General features: G+C 43.1%; 1 protein-coding gene across 1 annotated transcript in view; it reads left to right on the plus strand.

The window, feature by feature from the left end:
* The window catches only part of NLGN4X (neuroligin 4 X-linked), a 300,908-nt gene that overhangs the window by 118,591 nt on the left and 157,536 nt on the right, over positions 1-24,781 (plus strand). The window lies entirely within an intron of this gene.

A 24,781-nucleotide genomic window follows, 5' to 3' on the forward strand; every position in this document is an offset into this window, starting at 1 on the left:
CACTATTTTTAGAAAGAGGTGAATGAATATACTAGGAGAAGAGATTCCAATGGTTTACTGATTGATTTTCTGTAATTTTTTTTTAAAAGTTCATTTTGTATTGTGGTATACCAATGAGGGATTCAACCATACAAATATATGTATCCATTCTCCCCCAAACTCCCCTCCATCTAGGCTGCCACATGACTCTGAGCAGAGTTCTCTGTGCTAGACAGCAGGTCCTTGCTGGTTCTCCATGTTAAACACAGCAGTGTGTCCATGTCCATCCCAGACTCCCTGACTATCCCTTCCCCCATCCTTCCCCCTGGTGACCATAAGGTTATTACAGAGTATTGAGCAGAGTTTCCTGTGTTGGACAGCAGGTCCTTGCTGGTTCTCCATGTTAAATACAGCAGTGTGTCCATGTCCATCCCAGACTCCCTGACTATCCTTTCCTCCATCCCTCCCTGTGGGCACCATAAGGTTATTACAGAGTAGTGAGCAGAGTTCCCTGTGCTGTCCAGCAGGTGCTTGTTGGTTATTCATTTTAATACAGCACTGTATACATGTTCATAAAATGATTTCCAGTGTATTACCACCTATCCCTCACTAGCCTGAACTCTCTTCAGCATTGGGATTAGGTTTCATCGAAACTTACCAGAAACAACCTGAGATATTCCTCTGTTCTGGGTTTCCTGAGATGTTTACATCTTCTTTTTTGTTTTCCTGAGTGTTTTAGTTGGGAAATTTGCATCCAAGGATGCCTCTGAAGACAGCATCAAGAAGGCGCTTCTTGAGGTTCCTGCAGAAGAAGTTCATGCGAATCTTGAGAGCTGGTTGGGATAGTGACTAGTCACCACACGTAACCATGGGAGCGAGAATGGCTTTCCTTGCGGAAGGACCAGCAAGTGAATATATTTCAGCACTATTAGCCATCTTCTTGTTGACTTTATGGTGATGAACATTTTGAGCAGGACTTAGTCATTCACCATTTCTTCAACTGAAAATAAGAAGAATCATGGCCCCAATACATAACCTTGAGATCTTTCCATAAACACCTGAAATTGCATATAATTACCAAAGAGACCAAATCATCAAGCTGCCAGCTGAATTTGTCTCTGGTTCTCAACATGCTTTCAAAGCTGGAACCCATTGTGCATAGATCTGTAAACACCTAGAGAGATATTAAGCTTCCATCTTGGCCCAAGGCAGATGCTTTACGGATTTACAATAGATTGATTCCCTTGGAGTCCTTTAAGCCTGTGGGATTAAACGTTTGTATTAATGAAAATTCCATCCTGGTGTAACCATGCAGTTTTATTTTCTGAGGCAGGGTCTTGCTAATATAAATAGGGGGGAGTATCACGATGGAAGTCAACTAGAAATGACCAGGATGTGATCAGCAAGACTGGGTCATATTTTGGGATCGCACCATATTGTAAGGATTCTCCATCTTTGTGGACAATTTCTTGAATAGCTTAAGGCTCCCTTTTCACTAACATGTAGGACTATATCGAAAACACAGTCGTGTTTTATTTTTGTTTCCAAACTCAGTGCCACATTCTTACCTGAAGAATGGTTTTACTTATTAAACAAGATTCATAACAATATTGTTATGATAAATAGTCGTAACAGCGATGAACACATCTACCTTTAGTCAAAAGGGTCTCTTTGCATGTACTTCTTTCCTCCCCATCTCGCTCTTTGAAACACAGTTTCTGACATCTGGTTCTTACGTTTCTCTGAACAAGTGTTTTCCTTCATATGCACAGCTCTTGTTGTTGTTGCTCCGTTGCTGAGTTGTATTCAGCTCTTTGTGACATCCTGGACTATAGCACGCCAGGCTTCCCTGTCTTCCACTATATCGAGGAACTTGCTCAAACTCATGTCCATTGAGTCAGTGATGCCATCCAGCCATCTCATGCTCTGTTGTCCCTTTCTCCTCCAGCCCTCAATCTTTCCCAGCATCAGGGTCTTTTCCAATGAGTCAGCTCTTCACATCAGGTGGCCAAAGGATTGGAGTGACAGATTCAGCATCAGTCCTTCCAGTGAATATTCAGGGTTGATTTGCTCTAGGACTGACTGCTTTGATCTCCTTACAATCCGACGTACTGTCCTTCTCAATAGTTATTTAGATGTAGTTTTCATTTGCTTGATTACACCAGTGGTCCTAGGATGTCATCATTTGCTTATTCTTTTGTGATTCGTAAGTTTATTTGGGGACCAAAATAAAACCACATTCCCCAGAGACTAACCCACCGCATCACATAAGTACCCTTCACCCTTTGTCAGATGGTCATGCTGGATGTTGTCCCTACAAACATGCGTTTGCTTCGTGGTTTTCACTCTGCCAACTGTGGCATGTTGATCTCCTGGAACAAATTACTTGGCTGCTTTTGGATTCCGTCATCTCATCTGTACAGTGGGGGCAAAAATAGTTTCTGACAAGTTTTCAGATGGTTACAAAGTACATGGACCAGCACCCTGCAGGTTCTAAGCCAACACCGAAATTTGGACAATCGTAGTGTCATAATGAAGTAGCCATTGTCGTGACAGGAAGATGAGCAGAATGAGGGTCATACGAGCGACCCGTCACTGGCTTGGTCTGGCACTGGCTTGGTCCGTCACTGGCTTGGTCCAGCACTGGCTTGGTCCATCACTGGCTTGGTCTGGCACTGGCTTGGTCCTTCACTGGCTTTGTCCGTCATTGGCTTGGTCCATCACTGGCTTGGTCCGTCACTGGCATGGCCCGGCACTGGCTTGGTCCGGCACTGGCTTGCATGTTTTATAGGCCCAGCTGCACACTGAAAACTCTGTCCCGTAGATATTTGCTGGGTCACCAACTCATTCCCGTATCTGTTAAGGAAGACATCCTCATTTGACCTCCTTCAGCTTCTGGACTTACAGTGTATACTGATGTCAAATTGAAGGAACCAGAACTCCCTGGAGAAAGGGCTGATTCTAGAAATGAGGTAGAAAATATACCAGACCATCCTGGAGTATCTGATAGTGCCAGGAAGCAAAGCAGTGGTTAAAAGTCAATGGAAGATAACTGCAGTGATGGGGGTATGTTGAAGGGGTATAGGGGTTCCCTGGTAGCTCAGCCCATAAAGAGTGGGCCTGTAATGTAGGAGGCCCCAGTTTGATTCCTTGGTTGGGAAGGTCCCCTGGAGAAGGGATAGGCTACCCACTCCAGTATTCTTGGCCTTCCCTGGTGACTTAGATGGTAAAGACTCTGCCTGCAATGCAAGAGACCTGGGTCGGAGATTTCCCCTGGAGGAAGGCATGGCAACCCACTCCAGTATTCTTGCCTGGAGAATCCCATGGACAGAGGAGCCTGGCGGGGCTACAGTCCATGGGGTCTCACAGAGTCGAACATGATTGAGTGAATAAACATATCATAGAAACCAAATAAAGACTTCTTACTGGCCCAGGCTAGAACAACTTGAGGAACAGCATTAAATACTGTTGTATCAGAATACATACTTACAACCTCATATGGTCGTAAATGAGGGAGAAAATAAAAAGGAAGTATGAGTTTTGTATTGCTGCTGGAACAAATGACTTACTGGCTTTTAACAACACATATCTAACTTACAGTTTCGGTGGTCAAAAGCACAAGTGGGTCTCACTGGGTAAAATCAGGGTGAACACAGGATTGAATCCTTTCAGTGGATCGAAGGGAAAGCTTCTTTCTTGAAAAAAAATTTTTTTAATAGATAGAAGCCACCTACATTCTTTCTCTCAAGGTGCCCTCTTTAATCCTCGAAAAGCAATACAGAATGCAAAACTCCCAGCAGCATAGTCTGTGACTTCTCCTCTCTCTCTGCCTCTGTCTTTCATTAGAAAGGACTCTTGTGAAGACACTGGGACGCAACGAATAATCCGGGATAATTTCTTTATGTTAAGGTCTAGTGATGATCATCCTTAATTGCACCTGCAAACTTAAGTCCCTCTTGCCACACATCGTATCATATTCTCAGATTCTGGGGAGCAGGGCACGAATCTCTTGAGGAAAGCGTGACAAGATTCTCCCTATCACGGGGAGAGGAAGCCAAGCTCCTATGCAGAAGTTGTCTAGATAATTTTTGAAGATTCCATCCCTTGATGCGTCGGAGCGTGCCTCTACCTGAGTTTGGCTCTGCCTGCTGTTTTCCATCCAAGCAGTCTAAAATTCAAGGAAGAGAAACTTGACAATGGAGAAATCTGATAACCGTGACCTTCGCCAGGGGGTGGAGGTCCATTTCCACCTTGTAAGTCATGTTGAGAGCACACACCCTTGATATGTGATGAGAAGGACTTTTCACCCCCGAGCTTCCTTTCCAAAATCGTAATCCTTGTCTACTCGTGAAAAATCCAAAAAAAAAAAAAAAAAGAAAGAAAGGCCAATTGTGGGAAATTCTCCAAAAATACCTGGTGAGAGCTCTTCAAAAATGTCAAGGTCAGGAGAAAGAGGGAAAATCTGAGAAGCTGTCACGGCCAAGAGGAGTCTAAGCAGACATATTGAGTAGAATGGAATGCAAGATCCTGTGACCGGAAAAAAAAAATGAGATGTGGTAAAAATGAAGGAAACGTAAATCGAGCATCGTCTTTACTTACTTGTAATATTTCATCATTGAATCATCCGTCACAACACATGGACCAGTTCAGATGTTAATAATAGAGCAAACACGATGTGAGACAGAGAACACTATATACTGTCTTGACGTGTTTGGGGTTGTTTTTTTACGTTTGAAACTATCCTAAAATCTACGTTTATGAGAAAAAGGAACGACAATAAAAAATGCAGATACCCAACCTTCGCTTCTAATTCCCAAGGATGCTTTGAACATCCCAATGTTTGATATCCACGCAGATGTTTTCAAAGTGTCTTGCATTTCAAATCCAAGTGGGATTTGGCTTTTTTTTCCCCTCTTCTTCTTTAAATCTTGCTGTCAATCTTACCGGCATTGAGCAATCTAGAAAAGAAGTGGATATGATTAGCTTCACGCTAACCAGCAGCACTGTCCTAAAATCTACATTTATGAAAAAAAGGAGCAACAACAAAAAATTGCAGATACTCAACCTTCCCCTCTAATTCCCAAGGATGCTTTGAACATCCCAATGTTTGATAATCCATGCAGATGTTTTCAAAGTGTCTTGCATTTAAAACCCAAGTGGGAATTTGCCTTTTTTTTTTTTTTTTCCAGTCTTGCTGTCAACCTAACCGGCATTGAGTGATCTAGAAAAGAAGTGGCTATGATTAGCTTCATGCTAACCAGCAAGCACTGTTTTGGCACCTCCGGCTTCAGTCTTCCTCTCCCTAGTGGTCTTGGTTCCACAAGTCTGACTCTTTGTGACCCCATGGACTGTAACCCACCAGGCTCCTCTGTCCCTGGGACTTCCCAGGCAAGAACACAGGATTGGTTTACCATTTCCATTTTCAGGGGATCTTTTCTGACCAAAGGATCAAACCTGTGTCTCCTGCATTGACAAGAAAATTCTTTACCACTGCCCCACCTGGCTGAGCAGGAAGGATCCTATACTAAACCATTAGAGTTCTGGCTTGTGGGAAGGAAGCCTGCTTTATTTGGATGATGACAACTGAGGGTAGGTGAAGCCCCCTCCAAAGGCTGACTGCCCGCAACCTGATAGTCAGGGAGGCAAGAGCTTTTATAGAAAGTGCAAAGGGGGTCCATGCACAGTCAACTCTGACTGTCATCTTGAAACAGGTCACTGTGATCTGATTAGGCTCACTCCCGTTATTTTAGGTACAGTTAATCTTCACTCCCAGGGTCGGTTTATTCCCATTTACTTGAATCCAGCTCTTTGAATTGCGGCAGCTTATGTCATGACTGGACTTCCCTGGTGGCTCAGCTGGTAAAGCGTCTGCCTGCAATGTGGGAGACCTGGGTTCCATCCCTCGGTCAGGAAGATCCCCTGGAGAAGGGAATGACTAACCCACTCCAGTACTCTCGCCTGAAAAAATTCCATGGATGGAGGAACCTGGTAGGCTACAGTCCATGAGGTCGCAAAGAGTCAGACGCGACTGAGCAGCTTCACTTTCTCTCTTATGTCATGACTACAGTCTGGACATTATGTAGTTAACTTCCTCACCTGGTGGGGGTTTCAGTAGCTATAAGACAGCTCACAGGACAGGGTTCAGAATACTATCGATACCTCTTCAGGAGGAACTCAAGGTCCTTGACTTTGGTTAAAGTGAAAGTGAGTGAAAGTCGCTCAGTTGTGTCCAACTCTTTGTGACCCCATGGATTGTACAGTGCATGGAATTCTCCAGGCCAGAATACTGGAGTGGGTAGCCTTCCCCTCCTCCACGGGGGCCTTTCAAACCCAGCGACCGAACCCAGGTCTTCCTCATGGCATGCGGATTCTTTACCAGCTGAGCCACCAGGGAAGCCTTGCCTTTGCTTAATGAGGGCATTATTATTATTTGATCTTTTTAGTGTTGTTTGTTCCTGTGTAGTCTCACTTCTCTGATTAAACTTAGGCTTTGGCTAAAGTTTGTCACAAACAAAAGGCAGGCAGGGGACAAACGGTTCTACTCCATTTCAGACACACCTCTTCTCCTTGCAGAATGTGGGGCACGTAACATGATAATGGAAATCAGTCCTGAATATTCTTTGGAAGGACTGATGCTGAAGGTCCAATACTTTGGCCATGTGATACAAAGAGTCGACTCAGTGGAACCAGGATGCTAGGAAAGATAGAAGGCAGGAGGAGAAGGGGACGATAAAGGAAGAGACGGTTCAGTGTCGTCACCAACTCAGTGGACATGAATGTGAGCAAACTCCAGGAGATTGTGAAGGGCACGGAAGCCTGGCTTGCTGCTGCTCATGGGGGAGCCAGGTTCAGTTCCTGGGTCTGGAAGATCCCCTACAGGAAGGCATGCCCACCTATTCCAGTATTCTTGCCTGGAGAATCCCATGGACAGGGAAGCCTAGCCTGCCGTGGTCCACAGGGTTGCAAAGAGTCGGACACGCCTGAAGTGACTTAGCACACCGCACATATCACACGTAGGGGTTGGTGCTACATACAAAACCGTTACTTTTCTTTAACATGAAAACAAAAAGTGGAGATGCTAACAGGTAAAGGAGGCGTGCACTCTTTAAGGAAAAGTATTACTTTGCCTTTGGTTCACGAACCTCACGCATGCTGGCTTCAACAAGATACGTTTCTGATCTCAAGTGATATCTGTCGTGCAGGTACATTTGGGGATGGTAGGAGGTGTGTACACATGGCTGAGTCTGTGTGGATGTATCTGTGTGTGTGTGAGCGTGAGTGAGTGACTGAGAGAGAAAGTGTCTCATGCAGACAAGCAAATAGTTACAACAAATAGTTACAAATAGTTACAAAGGCTGTGCTGCTGTAACGAAGAAGTACGTTTCAGCAGCTTGCAATAGCAGAAGCTTCCTTCTCTTTTATGAAGTCTGTGTCCAGTTCAGGCTGACCAGCTGTTTTCTATACCATCTTCTTTCCAAGACTGAGACTTGAAGGAGTCGTTCTCATCTGGGAGGTACTGGACTGGTGGTATTTCAGGAAGGGGGACCCCTTTCAGGGCTCAAAAGTGGGCTCTTGTCTAACATTCAGAAATGAGCTGTCCAAGGAGACACAGGTACTGAGAAACCAGTAGACTGTAATGGGAAGGGGCTTCCTGGGCGGAGAGCCAGGAAGGTCAGGGAACCTAGGAGGACTGCCCTGCCTCTTGGTTCACAGTCTTGGGCTTTATGGTGATGGGATTAGTTTCCTGGTTTTCTCCTGCCCATCACTGTGACGTCAGTTTCCCTCCTGGTCATTCACGCGTTGCTCAGCCAGATTGTGATGCCAGCAAGAGGAATTCTGGATGGTGGAAGGACACACGGTGTCTCCTTCGGACCTTGGCTGAATTCTCGCTGTCGGTGATGGCTTGTTAGTTCCGTGTTCCTCAAAAGGACCCCCTGTCGTGAAATAAAATTGTCATCAAATCACGCAAATGGTAACTATGGTGCCTGGCCAGGGTGGGCAGTTTCGGTCAGCGTGTTTCCCCTGACTGGTGGTGGAGGGTAAAACCACCGTGGAGATGGATCAGCTCCTAGAGTTTTAGTGCACTGGCGTCCTGCATCTCTTTCATTCATTTTTTTTTTTTTTTTTGGCGAGGAATCTTAGTAGCACGTGGGTTAGGTGTGATGGTTTGCCCAAGGGACGCTTGTGGGGGGTATTTTGAATAAATGATACAACCCATTATGCAGACTGTGTTGAGGAAATATAATCAATCACACTGAGAAAGGGTTGCTAGTCATTTCCCCTTGAGTTTATTTTCTCATCTCTCTTGTTTGCATCAATACATCCTTTTGTTTCTAGCCAAGCAGAACCAGGAATCGATCTACGGTGGCCAGTCAGCTAGGTTCTACAGTGGATAAAGTGTCTAAAGTTCTTATCGTCAATAAAAATGGCCCTGTATTCCAAAGACTTGGGCTGTCTACGGTTTTTTTTTCTTCCTTCCTTCCTTCCTGTCTCTCTTTCCTCGCAGCAAGACTTGACGGATCTTAGTTCCCCAACCAGATATTGAACCCAGCGTCTGGACAGTTAAAGCTCAGAGTCCTAATTGCTGGACTGCCAGGGAATTCCCATGACCTTGAAATTCTTAAAAAAAGAAAAAAAATATAAAAGATATATATATAGTATATAATATATGTAAGAATATATGTATTAATATATACATGTCAATACATATTAAACTTTATATATAATACATAAATATATACACATGTGTCATTTTTACAGCCATTCCCTGAGGTCATTTAATTGGCTTCTACTCGCTTGACAAACTCAGGTGTTGAAGAGTGGGATGATTTTGTATAATCCAGACTTAATTTTATTTCGAGGACATTGTGCTGTGTGTCAGACACAGACTCAGGAAGACAAAGACATCTTGACTGACTTGCCTGGTAAAGATGGAGAAGCCACTTTTAGAGGCAGACAGTCTAGTCTCTTATTTATCTGTCTCTTTTATCACAGGATAGCAGATTTACAATGTTGTGTTCATTTCAGGCGTGTAACAAAACTGTATATACATACATATATATCTATGTTTCCCCATTTATTCTTTTGCATCAACAGCAAACCAAAAATATGCCAAGGGTTCTAGCTCCGCATAATTCTTGCCCTGAACACCAAACAGCAAGGGCTTCCCTGATAGCTTAGTTGGGTAAAGAATCTGCCTGCAATGCAGGAGACCCTGGGTTGGGAAGATCGCCCTGGAGAAAGTAACCGCTATCTACTCCAGTATTCTGGCCTGGAAAATTCCATGGAACAACAGATTGGTTTCAAATAGGAAAAGGAGTACATCAAGGCTGTATAATGTCACCCTGCTTATTTAACTTATATGCAGAGTACATCATGAGAAACGCTGGACTGGAAGAAACACAAGCTGGAATCAAGATTGCTGGGAGAAATATCAATACCCTCAGATATGCAAATGACACCCCTCTTATGGCAGAAAGTGAAGAGGAACTAAAAACCCTCTTGATGAAAGTGAAAGTGGCGAGTGAAAAAGTTGGCTTAAACCTCAACATTCAGAAAACAAAGATCATGGCATCCAGTCCCATCACTTCATGGGAAAGAGATGGAGGAACAGTGGAAACAGTGTCAGACTTTATTTTTTTAGGGGCTTCAAAATCACTGCAGATGGAGACTGCAGCCATGAAATTAAAAGATGCTTACTCCTTGGAAGAAAAGTTATGAGCAACCTAGATAGCATATTCAAAAGCAGAGACATTACTTTGCTGACTAAGGTCCGTCTAGTCAAGGCTATGGTTTTTCCTGTGGTTATGTATGGATGTGAGAGTTGGACTGTGAAGAAGACTGAGCGCTGAAGAATTAATGCTTTTGAACTGTGGTGTTGGAGAAGACTCTTAAGAGTCCCTTGGACTGCAAGGAGATCCAACCAGTCCATCCTAAAGGAACAAGTCCTGGGTGTTCTTTGGAAGGAATGATGCTGAAGCTGAAACTCCAGTACTTTGGCCATCACATGTGAAGAGTTGACTCATTGGAAAAGACTTTGATGCTGGGAGGGATTGGGGGCAGGAGGAGAAGGGGAGGAGACAGAGGATGAGATGGCTGGATGGCATCACTGACTCGATGGACCTGAGTCTGAGTGAACTCCGGGAGTTGGTGATGGACAGGGAGGCCTGGCGTGGTGAGATTCATGGGGTTGCAAAGAGTCGGACACGACTGAGCGACTGAACTGATATATAGTCCATGGGGGTCACAAAGAGTCAGATAGGACTGTGCGACTTTCACTTTTCACACCAAAAATCACATAGAGACTTCACCCAGTCTTCAGTGGTGTGTTTTCTGGCTATTTCCAGAAGCTTTTGTTCACGGATAACACTAGGAAACAGAACTGAGAATCTTCCAGAATCTCCTGGCAAGAATAATGTGTGTGTGTGTACACACACATCCATATATATATATATATATATATAATTTTTTTAATACAGCATTTTAGAAAGTGTCTAAGGGCAAACCAAAGCCAGTGTAATTCTCAGCACAAGAACAGTGTTGCATAGGGAACATCAAGCATAATTCAATACTGAATTAGCTTCAGTTACTAAATACGTTGTCGTTCACTCTCAAGCTCATGGTGATGTTCAGTCAGTTTAGTTGCTCATTCGTGTCTGACCCCATGGACTGCAGCACGCCAGGCCTCCTTGTCCATCACCATCTCCTGGAGTTTACTCAAACTCTGGTCCATCACGTCGGTGACGCCATCCAACCATCTCGTCCTCTGTTGTCCCCTTCTCCTCCTTGCTTTCAAGCTTTCCCAGCATCAGGGTCTTTTCAGTTCTTTGCATCAGGTGGCCAAAGGATTCGAGTTTCAGCTGCAGCATCAGTCCTTCCAATGAACACCCAGGGCTGATCTCCTTTTGGATGGACTGGTTGGATCTCCTTGCAGTCCAAGGGACTTTCAAGAGTCTTCTGCAACACCACAGTTCAAAAGCACCAGTTCCTCTGTGCTCAGCTTTCTTTATAGTCCAACTCTCACATCCATACGTGACTACTGGAAAAGCCTTAGGTTTTATCAGATGGACCTTTGTTTGCAGAGTAATGTCTCTCCTTTTTAACATGCTGTCTAGGTTGATCATAGATTGCCTTCGAAGAAGCAAGCATCCTTTAATTTCATGGCTGCAGTCACCATCTGCAGTGATTTTTGAGCCCAAGAAAATAAAGTCTCTCACTGTTGTTAGGGGAGGTAATTAGGGGAGTTGTTAAGGGAGGTTATGTATTCTATCAGGTGAAAGTGCTCTAAATCTAATTGGATTTGTCTCTTATTCCTGTGGATAGAAGTATTTCCGTAACAAAATTCATAAAAACAACCAAACAACTTGGGGAAGTCTGCAATGCCTTGAGGTTTTAATAAGCAGCGTTGACATGTATCAGAGACCTGTAAAGTTTTAGATTTATTTTTATTGCTACCAAAGTGTGAAATAAGTGCTTCCTGATTCCACCAAATGGCGACCCACTCCAGTGTTCTTGCCTGGAGAATCCCAGGGACAAAGGAGCCTGGTAGGCTGCCGTCTATGGGGTCGCACAGGGTTGGACACGACTGAAGTGACTTAGCAGCAGCAGCAGCAGCAGCAATTCCACCAAAACTAGAAAGCAAAGTTGTTACTCATATTTTTCTCTCATTCTGCCTTCCACAGCCAGTCAGAGGAACAGAAAGCATAGCCACCCCCCCCCACCAAAAAAAAAAAAAAGCAAGAACCCTTTATTATTATTTCCATTATTGCACAGAGACATTTTAAACTGCCAGAACATTAGAAAGAGTTAGATCTGTTTTTATTGTGATCACAAACATATGCCTTTAATTTTCCTGCAGTGACAACCCAAGGAGTATTAAGTGGCAGAATTCTTTTTTTTTTTTCTTTATTAAACTAAAGTGTACTATATTTACAGTATCATTACTTTCAAGTGCACAGCAAAGCAATTCAGTAAATATATATTGTCAACTTATTAATGAATAAGCAGTCCAACATGAAGCTGAGAAAAATTGAAGGCGGGAGGAGAAGGGGGTGACAGGGTGAGATGCTCGGATGGCATCACCGACTCGATGGACATGAGTTTGAGCAAGCTCCGGGAGTTGGTGATGGACAGGGAGGCCTGGTGTGCTGCGATCTCCGGGTCACAGAGTGGGACACCACGTCGTAGCGACTGAACAGCAAGTCACAGCCGAGAAGTTGAGAGTCTTGTTTTATTCGGTGGGGATTTTTAGGACTTCAAGCGCGGGAGATAGAATCTCAAGTAACCCTGAGAGAACTGTTTTGAGGGGGTGAGGGGACAGGGCTTGGGGATGGAGTCGAGTTATCTAGAAGTTTGCAGCAAAGGGCAGGTAGTCTGAACATTAAAAGATTGTAATTTTTTAAAAAATTTTATTTCATTTGACTGTGCTGGGTCTATTTTGCTACATTTGTGCTTTCTGCAGTTGCGGGAAGCATGGCTGCTCTTCATGGGAATTCACAGGCTTCTCATTGATGTGGCTTCTCTTGTGGGGCACAGTGTCCAGGGTGTCTAGGCTTCAGTACTTCTGGCTCATGGCCTCTGGAGGAAAGGCTCAGTAGTTGTGGCACACGGGCTTAGCTGCTCCCAGGCACGTGGGATCTTCCCAGGCCAGGGATCAAACCCATGTCTACGGCATTGGCAGGCAGAGTCTTTACCGCTACGCCCCCAGGGGAAGTCCTAAAACATTATGGTTAATGAAGGAACTACCGGGTATCTCAAGGAATTTATCGTTTTCTATATAGGGGAAGACTCAAGTCTGGGCTCACTGAAACCCCTCCTTCCATACGAATCTCAGTTATCTAGGAGGGACCATCCTGAGGTGGGATTGTCAGCATCTTTAGTTCCTTGTTCACCTTACGGAGTGGCCACAGCTCTCCTTGGCGGCTCAAAGGCTGGCTGCCAAGTTAGAAGGGCTTGTTCTTCCTGGGCTCAGAAATTCACATGTGGAGGGCCGGAATGTAGCAGAATCCGTGATGGCTGTGATATCCTTGTTCATTAATACAGCAGGGAATACTTAATTTCACAACATGAAAACATTTTTCAGGGAAGCACCTGCATTGGGTGGACCCATATATAAAAAGTTTCACGTCATCTTTGAAATTCACTGTGCTCATTGTAACGTTTACTTGGAGGTTAGAACATGTGTTATGGTTCATGTGTGGAGTGTGTCGAATGAAAAAAAAAAAAAAGTACCCAGACCTAAAAGTTGAGAATTATGTTTCATCTGGTGGCCTTTCTGAGGACATACGCTTGGGAGGCAGGCTGTACGATGACTCTGATGGAATGGTCGAAAGACGGTCAGCGAAGATTCAGGATCTATAGGATATTTTGCAGCAAAGACCAGGTTGTCAGGATGTCAAAACATGACAGCTACTTAACGAAAACCTGAGACCTCAAATTAATGAATGTAATTTTTTTGTTTCCTTTTTTCTATGAATGGAGAGTTGCAAGAGTCCGGGCTCATTGAAATAAATTCCTTTGACCCGCATGTCAGCTCTCTGGGGCCAGCATCCTCTTTTTCCCCATCCTGAATCTCCTCAGGGTGCCCGTAGCTGCTGACTTGATTTCCTACAGCAGACTTTGTTTATTGGTGAGGCAGGCATCCTTCCTGAGCCACACGTGTTGACCCCTTTACAGCCAATCATGAAGATGTGGGGCTCACTGAAGACTTGTCCTGGGGCAGGGGGGTTTTTCTCCTGTCCTCCCATCTCCCACAATCTCGGTTGCCCCGGCCCCCCTCTAAAACTGCCTCCTCAGAGCAGTCCACCTCCTTTGCTTCTAGAAAGTGAGTCCTCACCCTAGCGTAACTGAAAGCTCAGCCTCTCGGCACAGTTGTGCCAAATCATGTCTCAGAGGCAGAGTGCTACACCCAGTAGAAAAGGCTAGCTTTATTGCTTTGCCAATAAAGAGAGACACTCCGGAACTTCTGCCTTGAAAAACTGCGTGTCTCAGCCCCAGAGGACTTGATTAGGGTTTTTTTTTTTTTTTTTTTTTTAATAGCAGTGGGGTCAGAGGTGTGGTCTCGGACAAGACTGGGATGTGAGCAGAGCTTGCAGTCCCTTAATCTCATCTGTCTTGAGAATGCTTTGGACTGCAGACCAAATCAGTGACTCCTGAAGGAAATCAACCCTGAAGATTCATTGCAAGGAGTGACTCTGAAGTGGAAGCTCCAGTACTTTGGCCACCTGATGCAAGGAGCCAACTCCCTGGAGAAGACCCTGATGCGGGCGAAGACTGAGGGTGGGAAGAGGAAGGGGGAAACAGAGGATGAGCCATGTGATAGCATCCAGTCAATGGACGTGAGTTTGAGCAAACTCCTGGAGATGGTAAAGGACAGGGAAGCCATGGCTGCTTCAGTCCGTGGGGTTGCAAAGAGTTGGACGTGCCTTAGAGAATGAACAGCAGCAAGAGCTTTAGTCCCTTATTGATTAGAAGATGGTAGACTGGTCCCCTGTGACCTAGTCACTACCTGATCAACATCACATCTCTGAGAGCCAAGAAGGCATCTGTTTCCCCCATTTGTTGCTGATCAGCAACAATCGCTCAGTCGTGTCCGACTCTTTGTTGACCCCATGGATTGCAGCACACCAGGCTTCCCTGTCCTTCGGCATCTCCTGGAGCTTGCTCAAACTCATGTCAATGTACAGTCGGGGATGCCATCCAACCATCTCATCCTCTGTTACTTTCCCATAACCCAGTATATAATAACTTCCTCTGTATGGAAAACAATGCATTTAGCCTAAGCACTACACTTTTTCAGATACTTACTTAAGATAACATGAATAGATAATACTTAGAATTTTCCCTTGCAAGGGACAGAAAAAAATATATATTTTGTTTAATATGCTGTATGATGTTTTGCTTTTTCTGAAGTGAGTCACAAAGAGAAAAATATGGTATAAAATATAAATACATGGTATTTTAATGCATATATCTGGAATCTTAGATGATCTTAGTCACAAAGCAGAAATAGAGACACAGACATAGAGAAAAACATAGACACCAAGGGAGGAAGGAGAATGGGGTTGAATTGGGAGCTTGCATGTGATATATACGCTACTGATACTCTGTGTAAAACAGATAACTAATGAGAACCTACCAGATAGCACAGAGAACTCTGCTCACTGCTCTGTGATGATCTAAATGAGAAAGAAATCCAAAAAAAAAATGGGAGATATATATATTTATCTGATTCACTTTGCTGTACAGCAGAAACTAACACAATATTCTAAAGCAACTATACTACAATAAAAATTTTCTTCAAATAAATACAAAGCAAAAAATGTAAGACACAATGTAGGGTAAAATGAAAATAGTTTTATTCATAAAACAATTAATGTGAGCTGATGAACACATTTTTAACATGGTATATCACATTAAGAGCAATCATTCAAAGGGTTTTTGCGGGTTCTGTCATTTTTGGTTTTATATCTTACATAGATAATGTGATTTCATAGCACCATTGGTGACTTTATAGGACTATTTGCATCATTGGCGGTGAAAGTGAAACTGAAGTCGCTCAGTCGTGTCCGACTCTTTGCGACCCCGTGGACTGTAGCCCACCAGGCTCCTCCCTCCATGGGATTCTGCAGGCGAGAGTATTGGAGTGGGGTGCCATTTCCTTCTCCAGGGGATCTTCCTGACCCAGGGATTGAACCTGGGTCTCCCGCATTCCAGGTAGACGCTTTAACCTCTGAGCCACATATCGTAATGTATATTAAACACACACACACACACACACGTAAAATTACTTTTCCTGCATCCAAATTGTAACTGCTGCATCTACGGGTTTTCCATATTCTTGTATTTTCTCATTGACTCTGGTTGGTCTACCTGTTCCATATACTCTACAGTTTTTTTTTTTTTTTTATCACATTCATGACATAAAGTACCTCCGTGGTGTCTGTGATGGTAAAGAGTCTGCCTTCAGTGCAGGAGACTTGGGTCTGGAATATCCCCTGGAGAAGGGAATGGCTATTATCCACTCCAGTATTCCTGCCTGGAGAATTCCACGGGCAGAGGAGCCTGGCGGGTTATGGTCCGTAGCTTCGTAAAGAATTGTACAGGATGGAGCAACTATAAGTTTCACTGTTTAAAATAGTTTGGCTTTGAACATGATGTAGATACAGTACGAGAATGGAACATCAGAAGAACTGGTGTAAAAAAAAAAAGAAAAAAAAAGACCTCCTTCAGGACTGGGGACTGAGATATTTCATTTTTAAAATCACATTGAAATTTTAATGAAAGAATGGCTATACATTTGTTTGAAGTTATTTAAATATTCCTTCTCATATTTAGAGCCATCTCCCCACGAGGTTTCCTGGAGATGCTAATTATTAGATGTAAAGGAATAAGATTCTGGCCTTCTGGGGACCGGGAAAAAACTCATGGCCCATCTGGACCCTGAAACACCTTTTCAGTATGTATGGAATAGGTGTATTCAGGACTAAATTACAGCAAAGTCTTTTTTCCTGTGTCCTCTAATCCCTGTATTGACATAGTTCATGAGTGTAACTAAATGAGATACTCAAAGAGAACTCGGTTGGTTTTTTCAGGCCTTTTAATTAGTTGTATCTGAGAGAACAAATATTGCAGCAGCTTACCGAAAAAGAACAAAAGGGTGGGAAGTTAAAAATACATAGAACATTACAGGCAACATCTAATTATGTTTCTGGGTCAGACTGCTATATCAAATTAATTTAAAATTATGGTGTGGCAAATAATTTCCATCAGAATCTCAGTGGGTGTTTCTTGCTTCCATTGACAAGCTCATTCGAACATTTGGTCTGTACGGAGAAGAAGCAAATTGTGTTGAAAAATCAGAGGAAGGTTGGAAGACTTGTCTTTCCCTATTTCCAAACATACTCTAAAGCTCAGACAGTAAGGTACTCACGTTTACAGAAATATAGAAGGAGATATAATTAGAGTCCAGGAATAAGCCCTTGCATTGATAGGCAGTTGAGTCGTAAAAATAGTGTCACAACACTTTTTCACTGAGGAGAGTGTGTTTAATCAGTGGTGCTGAGACAATTGGATAAGAGATGTATTTCAAACCTCCCCTCATACCATCTGCCAAACGAAAGGTGGACGTCACAGGAAAGCGTCAAACATCTAGGAAACAAAGAAAAAAATCTTCCGGGTTAGGCAAGGATTTCTTAGATACGATATGAAAAGCAAAAGCAAAAAAAAAAAAAAAAACACCAAAACAACAACAAAAAAAAACCAAAAAACAATAAGTTAGGCTTTTCTTGAAATTTAAAACTTTTGCACTTTAACAGAAGCTGATGCAATTTTATTTTATTCTGGGAGTTGGCACTGATAGCTTAACGGTGAATGGTATTGGATTTGTGATCTCCAAAGATTTCGGGACCGGGGACCAGGCTTGATCCCTCAAGAACTTTTGTGTAGCAGAGTTTTATTGAAGTATGAAAACGGACAGAGGAAGCTTCTGACAGAGACATCAGAAAGGGGAGGGAGAGTGACCTGCCTAGCTAGTCTCAGCAGGGGAGCAAGGGAGCTGTATACTTTTTCAGCTGGTTGTTACAGTTAAGCAAAAGAATGTCTCAAGGTTTAAAGGTCTTAGCAGACCCACTCCCGTAATTTACATTTGAAGATGACAGGATTAACCAGAAGGTTTTCAGGAAGGAGGAGAAACTGTCCTCCAGCAGGATACATTGTTGTTATATAACCCTTGCTGCTGCTGCTGCTGCTAAGTCGCTTCAGTCATGTCCAACTCTGTGTGACCCCACAGACGGCAGCCCACCAGGCTCCCCCATCCCTGGGATTCTCCAGGCAAGAACACTGGAGTGGGTTGCCATTGCCTTCTCCAGTGCATGAAAGTGAGAAGTCAAAGTGAAGTCGCTCAGCCGTGCCCGACTCTTAGCGACCCCATGGACTGTAGCCTACCAGGCTCCTCCGTCCATGGGATTTTCCAGGCAAGAGTACTGGAGTTGGTCTAAAACATTGCAAATCTTCAGAGCATTTTCCTGCACCCTTGTGGAGGGGGTCAGGATAGTTTCCTTCAATACTGCCTCTCATCCTTCCCCAGGGAAGAATTCCAGATTCCTGCAATTTCATGCACTGACGGTGAGCCTGAAGACATTGAGAACTGGGGCTTAAGAAAGAACTTTGGCATTTAACTCAGCCCAGACCTTGCAGAGTGGCCTCTGTTTGGGTTTCAGCCAGGCCAGCGATTGTGTTCCTGAGATTTCAGCTGTGGCAGGGAAGACAAAGAAGAAGAAAATCCAGAAGAAGGCAGGGCTTTAAGGGCAGACTCATGTGAAAGGCAGAGTGCAGGTGTGGGGTCCGAGTTACAGACCTTTCTCATTGCCTACCGAGCTGGAAAGGGTGTGGACAAGGGAGATAGACAGACTTCATGAGAAACATATTTTCTCGGAAGGAATTGACATCATCAGATAACTTTCAGTCCCTTAATCCATTCCACGTCTATTGAAAGTGACAGTTGCTCAGTCGTGTCCGACTCTTTGCGACCCCATGGACTATACAGTCTGTGGAGTTCTCCAGGCCAGAATACTGGAGTGGGTGGCCTTTCCCTTCTCCAGGAGATCTTCCCAACCCAGGGATCGAACTCAGGTCTCCCACATTGCAGGCGGATTCTTTATCCCCTGAGCCACCTTTATTTTTCTAGTGTCTTTTCTTTTTCAATGAAAGAGGTGATCTGTTCTTTTTAAAAACTTAGAAAATCTTCAGAAAACTTAAATTTTGATCAGAAATTCAGAGGAACTTATTTCTAGCCTCCACGTAGACTATGTGTGTTAAGAAACGCATTTCTTAGACTTGTCTTGTGGTTTTCTGTTCTTCTATTGCATGGACACAGCTTCCATCTCAGGTTCAGGAACTAAGATTCTGGAAGGTGCATGGTACAGTCAAGAAAGCAAGGTATTGTTCCACTCTTCTTAACAGCATGTAGCCATAAGTTCAGCCCATGAGATAGCTGTGAAATAAGTGTTATACTGATAAACTATGAACAGAAGACAGTGAAGCTTATTTGAAGAAGGTTGATTCTTTAAGATCTTTCATTGCAGTGGAATTCTTGGACACGAATTGACTTCCATGTTAAACTGATGGCTATAGGTTGACTCATCAGGGTCATCAGTTCAGTCCCTCAGTCGTGTCCCGACTTTCAGTTCAGTTCAGTTGAGTTGCTCAGTCGTGTCCAACTCTTTGCGACCCCATGAATCGCAGCACGCCAGGCCTCCCTGTCCATCACCAACTCCTGGAGTTCACTCAGACTCGCGTCCATCGAGTCAGTGATGCCATCCAGCCATCTCATCCTCGGTCGTCCCCTTCTCCTCCTGCCCCCAATCCCTCCCAGCATCAAAGTCTTTTCCAGTGAGTCAACTCTTCACATGAGGTGGCCAAAGTACTGGAGTGTCAGCTTCAGCATCATTCCCTCCAAAGAAATCCCAGGGCTGATCTCTTTTAGGATGGACTGGTTGGATCTCCTTGCAGTCCGAGGGACTCTCAAGAGTCTTCTCCAACACTGAAGTTCACAAGCATTCTTTCTTGGGCACTCAGCTTTCTTTATAGTCCAACTCTCACATCCATACATGACTGCTGGAAAAGTGTCATGGTACTTCCTTAAAGACTGGATATGAACCTTTTACCGTAAAGAGAAAAGACTGTCTCTTAGAATAACCGTAGCCAACCTTTCAGGCACCAGGGACCAGTTTCATGGGAGGCAGTTTTTCTAGGGACTGAAGTGGAGGAGATGGCTTTGGGATGATTCAGACACACTGCGTTTATTGTAGACTTGATTATTTTTGCACAACTGTACCTTACATCATCAAGCATTAGATCTTGGAGGGTGGGGTCCCTCTCCTAGAACACTCCATTCCACCTTCAAGCAGTTAAGGTGAAAACCTGATGATAAGCTTGAGTTTCAAGGGGGGCCACTGCTTTCCCAAGCTCTCCTCAGGGACTTTATGTTGGTAGCTTGAGACTGTCTACAGCGGGGAATATTTAAATCTCAAAAAGTCTACCAGCAGAAGGAATCAGCTTTTCACCTTCCCCTCCCAGTTCTGCTTGTTTAATCCAAGCGATATTTCCAATACTCAACCCTTGTTGAGGGATGAAAGCAGCAACTTCAGATCTTGGTTTTGAAACATGATGTTGTCCCCCTGCGTTTGGAACAACCGTAGTTGTCTTTTCAGATACAAGTCTTGTGGGTGACAGGGACGAGGTTCATCCAGCAAGGAACGCAAAGGGAAAGTGTTAGAGCCTCTGTTGTGCCCAACTCTTGGCGACCCCATGGGCTGTAGCCCACCAGCCTCCTCTGTCCGTGGGATTCTCCAGGCAGAGACAGTGGGTGGGTTGCTATTCCCTTCTCCAGGGGATCTTCCCGACCCAGGGATCAAACCCTGGTCTCCCACATTGTGGGCAGATTCTTGACCCTCTGAGCCATCAGGGAAGCCATTTTTTCACTATTTGCCACCACTCCGGTTTTCCAGAACGAGCGCATACGTCCTAGTGGGCCAGGTCTGTCTGTAAAAAGAAGGCAGTTGAGCGAATGGAATAATTGAGTGGTATTTAATGTTTTAGCTTCTTGTATCTTTAAGATATAGAAACCAAAATGGCACACTGCATACAGAGAGCCTTGTTTTGGGTTTTTGTTTTTGTCTGTTTTTGAGGGTTTTTTGGTGGCATTAAGGGAACCTCTCTGTTCATTTTGCTGACAAAGAAATTTCAAGGTGCTTTATATTTCATGTCATCCAGGTAGGTGACTTTATTTATTTATTCTTTTTTTTTTAAACAAATAACAATAACCTTCAAGCAGTATTTAATAGGTATTCGAAACAGAAAAACATGATTTATACTGCTTTATCTTGATTTCAGAAATGCTTGTTGAAAGTGGTAGCTTACAGTAGACCACAGGGATCAATCATGTGACGTGTTCTCTAGCTACTAGTGACAAGTGAGCATTCATGATTTAAATAAATTACACTGACTATCTGATGTTTATCAGGAATGGTACGCTTTTAAGTTCTTATGCATGAAACGAATGTCAATTTTCAGAGATTTTGATTCATCTTTCATGTTTATTGTTTAATGTGTTTCTTCTTACTGTATAGAATTTCCTAAGCAAAGTGTATCAGTGACATTTCAAAAATGTATCTAGATTATTACTTGTTAAAATTAGAGGAATATTTCATATGCATTTCTTTTTAAAATTTGGGAAACTCTTTAAAAAATAATTTGATTTTCTTTCTTTCTTTTTTTTACAACTCACATTACTGTTTTTTTTTTTTTTTGCAGTAGTATCATTTTAACCCTCAAGCTGCATTTTCACTGGGTATCTAATTTTTCTTTGCAAGTAACATTTTGAATTTGTTCTTCTTGACATATTTATGTTTATATGCATTTTGCATCTCCCTATTTCATGATTTTGAAATCAAATGTAACAGATTTCAGCTTTTTGTATGACTTTTTTTTCTTTGACTGCATAGTATCTCTCTTCTGAATTTTTTTGCAAACCTGTTGTTTTTGAATTCTCTTTTTTTTTCCCTTTATTTTCCTTCTCAATATGACCCCAGGAGCCAACTCAAAGAAAAATGCTGATGATATAACCAGTAATGACCGTGGTGAAGATGAAGGTATTTTTTGTTTTTTACAAAGCTCGATCTTGATGCATGATTTTATATCTTTTTTTTTTTCTTTTTTCCATTTCAACCCGTTTTTCCTCCCCTTATCTGAAGAGAGTACACTTCTGTGTGCTTCTTTATTTTCTTCTTGTTTGGGGACTACTGTCATTTTTAACCACAATGGCTATGTAAACCCCCCTGGCAGAATGTATATACATGTTTCTCAATATGAAGCGAGTAAGAAAATGCCATTTCCAAGGAAACTCACCGTTTTCTTTTTACTAAGCTTTTTTTTTTTTTTTTTTTGGCTTGATCACAAGAAGAGAAAGTGAAATTTTAAAGCATGCATGTATGCCTTCTTTTCTTTCTTTCAAATGTTCTTTTGTAATTTCATATTGTATTTTGGAGCTTCGGTCTTGTTGGTTTCTTCTGTGGACACCAAGACAGCTCAGTACAACTTTTTTTTAGTTGGGGGGGGGGGTGGCGGCTGGCATTTCCATCTTTGTTTGTTTTTACGATTGTTTTCCCCGAAAGTACTGATTCCAAAATAGGGTTTTCAAAGCATCTTCTCTGGCTCGCAGTAAAACACATGAGAAAGTGTCTTGAATAGAATTTGTTGTTTCTCTCTGAAATGCATTTTTGGAAGCTTTAAAGGGAAAAAAAAAAAATTAAAAGTAGGGGGTATAGCAAAGAATTGAAAAAGGCTGAAAAGCTAGATCTTTCCATTTCTGTTTTCACACCTCGGCTGCTCTCAGAACTTTTTTTTCCCCCCTTCCTAAAAATGTTTAGTTGCTATGGAGAGTTTCTTTTTGAAGACTCTCAAATTGTTGGACAGATTACCCACTAGAAGTAGAGTGATTTTTTTTTTTTTCTTTTAAGATGGAAGATAACGCAGCATGTAAGTGGTATCTTCTTCCTTTGGTGGAACAAATGGTTTAGAAGAAAAGAAACAGCTTTAAATCAGCCTTTGCAGGCTCGGGCAGCTTGAGTCTGCCTCTGTGTACTTAGTCGCTCAGTTGTGTCCGACTCTTTGCGACCCCATGGACTGTAGCCCGCCAGGCTCCTCTGCCCATGGGATTTCCCAGGCAAGAATATCGGAGTGGGCTCCCATTTCCTTCTCCAGGGGACCTTCCCGACCCAGGGATGCGACCTCGTATATTTCATTGGCAGGCAGATTCTTTACTCCCTGACCTCTCAGGAAAGCCCAAGGCATGGATTTCTGAGTATTTAAGTTAAAGGGACGAGCGCCCTCGATGGACCTGTGTGTGGTTCTCTAGCTGAAAGACAATTTAAAGTGGACCTGAAATGCATCCTTGCTGGGAAGCAAAAGTTCCCTCCAAAAAAGTTTGCCTTTTTATCACTTGCTTGGCTTTTCCCATCCTCTTAGGTTTGTCTCATAGATCAGCGGGTCTCTGAGATAAGCTCTGCCATAGCTGCCTTCTCACCTGCTGTTCTCGCAATATGACTACTATTTCATATTTTGTAGACCCACATTCAGAGCGTTCTTCTTGCTTTTGGTACTCACCTTAGAAGTTTCTTCTGATGCCTTTGGACCATGACAGCTGCGCTGAGTCATCAGCTACCCTGTCCTTGTCAGGCCCTAGACCACCTGTAATTTCATCCGTATCCTTATATAACCAACTACAGGTGTAATTTGCATCTAATACCCTTGTATCCTCTTAGCATCTTATTCCTTTTTTTTTTTTATCACTGGCATCTGTTTTCACAATCCCGCCAGCTACCTGTTATATTCAAATGCTTTCTCCTTTTACTTAAATACCATAGAAACTGTTATTTTTTCTTTTTCCCCTAACGTTGAATGAATATGACATCTGATTATTTCTTCCCCGAGCTCACAAGAAACTTCTTCTGTGTGTCTTAGAAGGTAATAGCTGTTAACCTAAGGCTTTTTTTTTTTTTTTTTCACCTGAGGGAACCCCTTAAAACAGTCCAAGAAATGTCAACTTTTTTCTTTCCGGTAATGCAACCAAGAAGGGTAACATAAATAAGAACTCAAACAGCAAATCAGTGTCCAGAAACACTAGTGGCTGGTGTAAAACACCGCACCTTATACGGACGATGATTGATTAGAGTTCCACGTAGCGTATGATGAGTGAGGGCCTCCCAGGGGGCTACGCGGTGAAGAATATGCCTGCCAGTGCAGGAGAAGAAGGTTCAGTCCCTGGGTCGGAAAGGTCCCCTGCAGAAGGGCATGACACCCCACTCCAGTATCCTTGCCTGGAGAATCCCCATGGACAGAACAGCCTGGCGGGCTACGGTCCATGGGCTCGCAAAGAGTCAGACACGACTGACCACTGGTGAGTGAAAGATTCAAAAAGGAGTTTTTACTTCTTCCTCACATTTTATGTGAGGAAATAGCGTTCTTCTGCTGTGGGTTAAGGATCTACAGACCGATGTGGCTTGACACTTTTTCCTGTACTTGACTGTGACCTCAGGGTTCTTTGGCCTCCTGGAGGGTGTCTGGTAGCAATCAGGAGCCTGTTTTCAGATGGTGCTTGTAATTCATTTTATGAGCAGCCTCCATCCACATGTTGGTTGATTTCCTTAAAATTCATTCCTGATCATTCAAACATGTCTCCATAAATTAGGCAACAAAAAAAGTTTTTAAGGAAAAAAAAAAGTAAATACATTTACATGGATACATTTGCTTTTTTCTTGATAATACATATCCATCACTCGCTCAGTCATGTCCGACTCTCTGCGACCCCATGGACGGTAGCCCTCCAGGCGCCTCCATCCATGGGGTTCTCCAGGCAAGAATACTGGAGTGGGTTGCTATTTGATAATGTACAGGTATTTAAATGACACACGTGTATATGTATATACATACAGAAGTTCCCAGAAATAATTATAATCAGGGGTCAGGTTTCTTAAAAGACTACATTTAAGCTCAAGGGATGATGAACACCAAAGAAGTTATTTGATCACAACTTTTGAGAAAGCAGTCATATGCTGGGCAAATTTCTCTTGTCACAGACCATTGCAAACTAGGATTTTCACATCAGTGCCCAAGTAATGATGACTAAGGCTACTCTGGTTTCAGATCACAGTGGGAGTTTTTATTCCATGTGGAACTGAGCAGGATTGCAACCATTTCATCTTGAGGTTGCAGTTCACATCTCTTTTTCACTTTTTTTTTTTTT

Source organism: Oryx dammah, unplaced genomic scaffold, assembly GCF_014754425.2.
Source record: "Oryx dammah isolate SB20612 unplaced genomic scaffold, SCBI_Odam_1.1 HiC_scaffold_23, whole genome shotgun sequence".
Classification (NCBI taxonomy): domain Eukaryota; kingdom Metazoa; phylum Chordata; class Mammalia; order Artiodactyla; family Bovidae; genus Oryx; species Oryx dammah.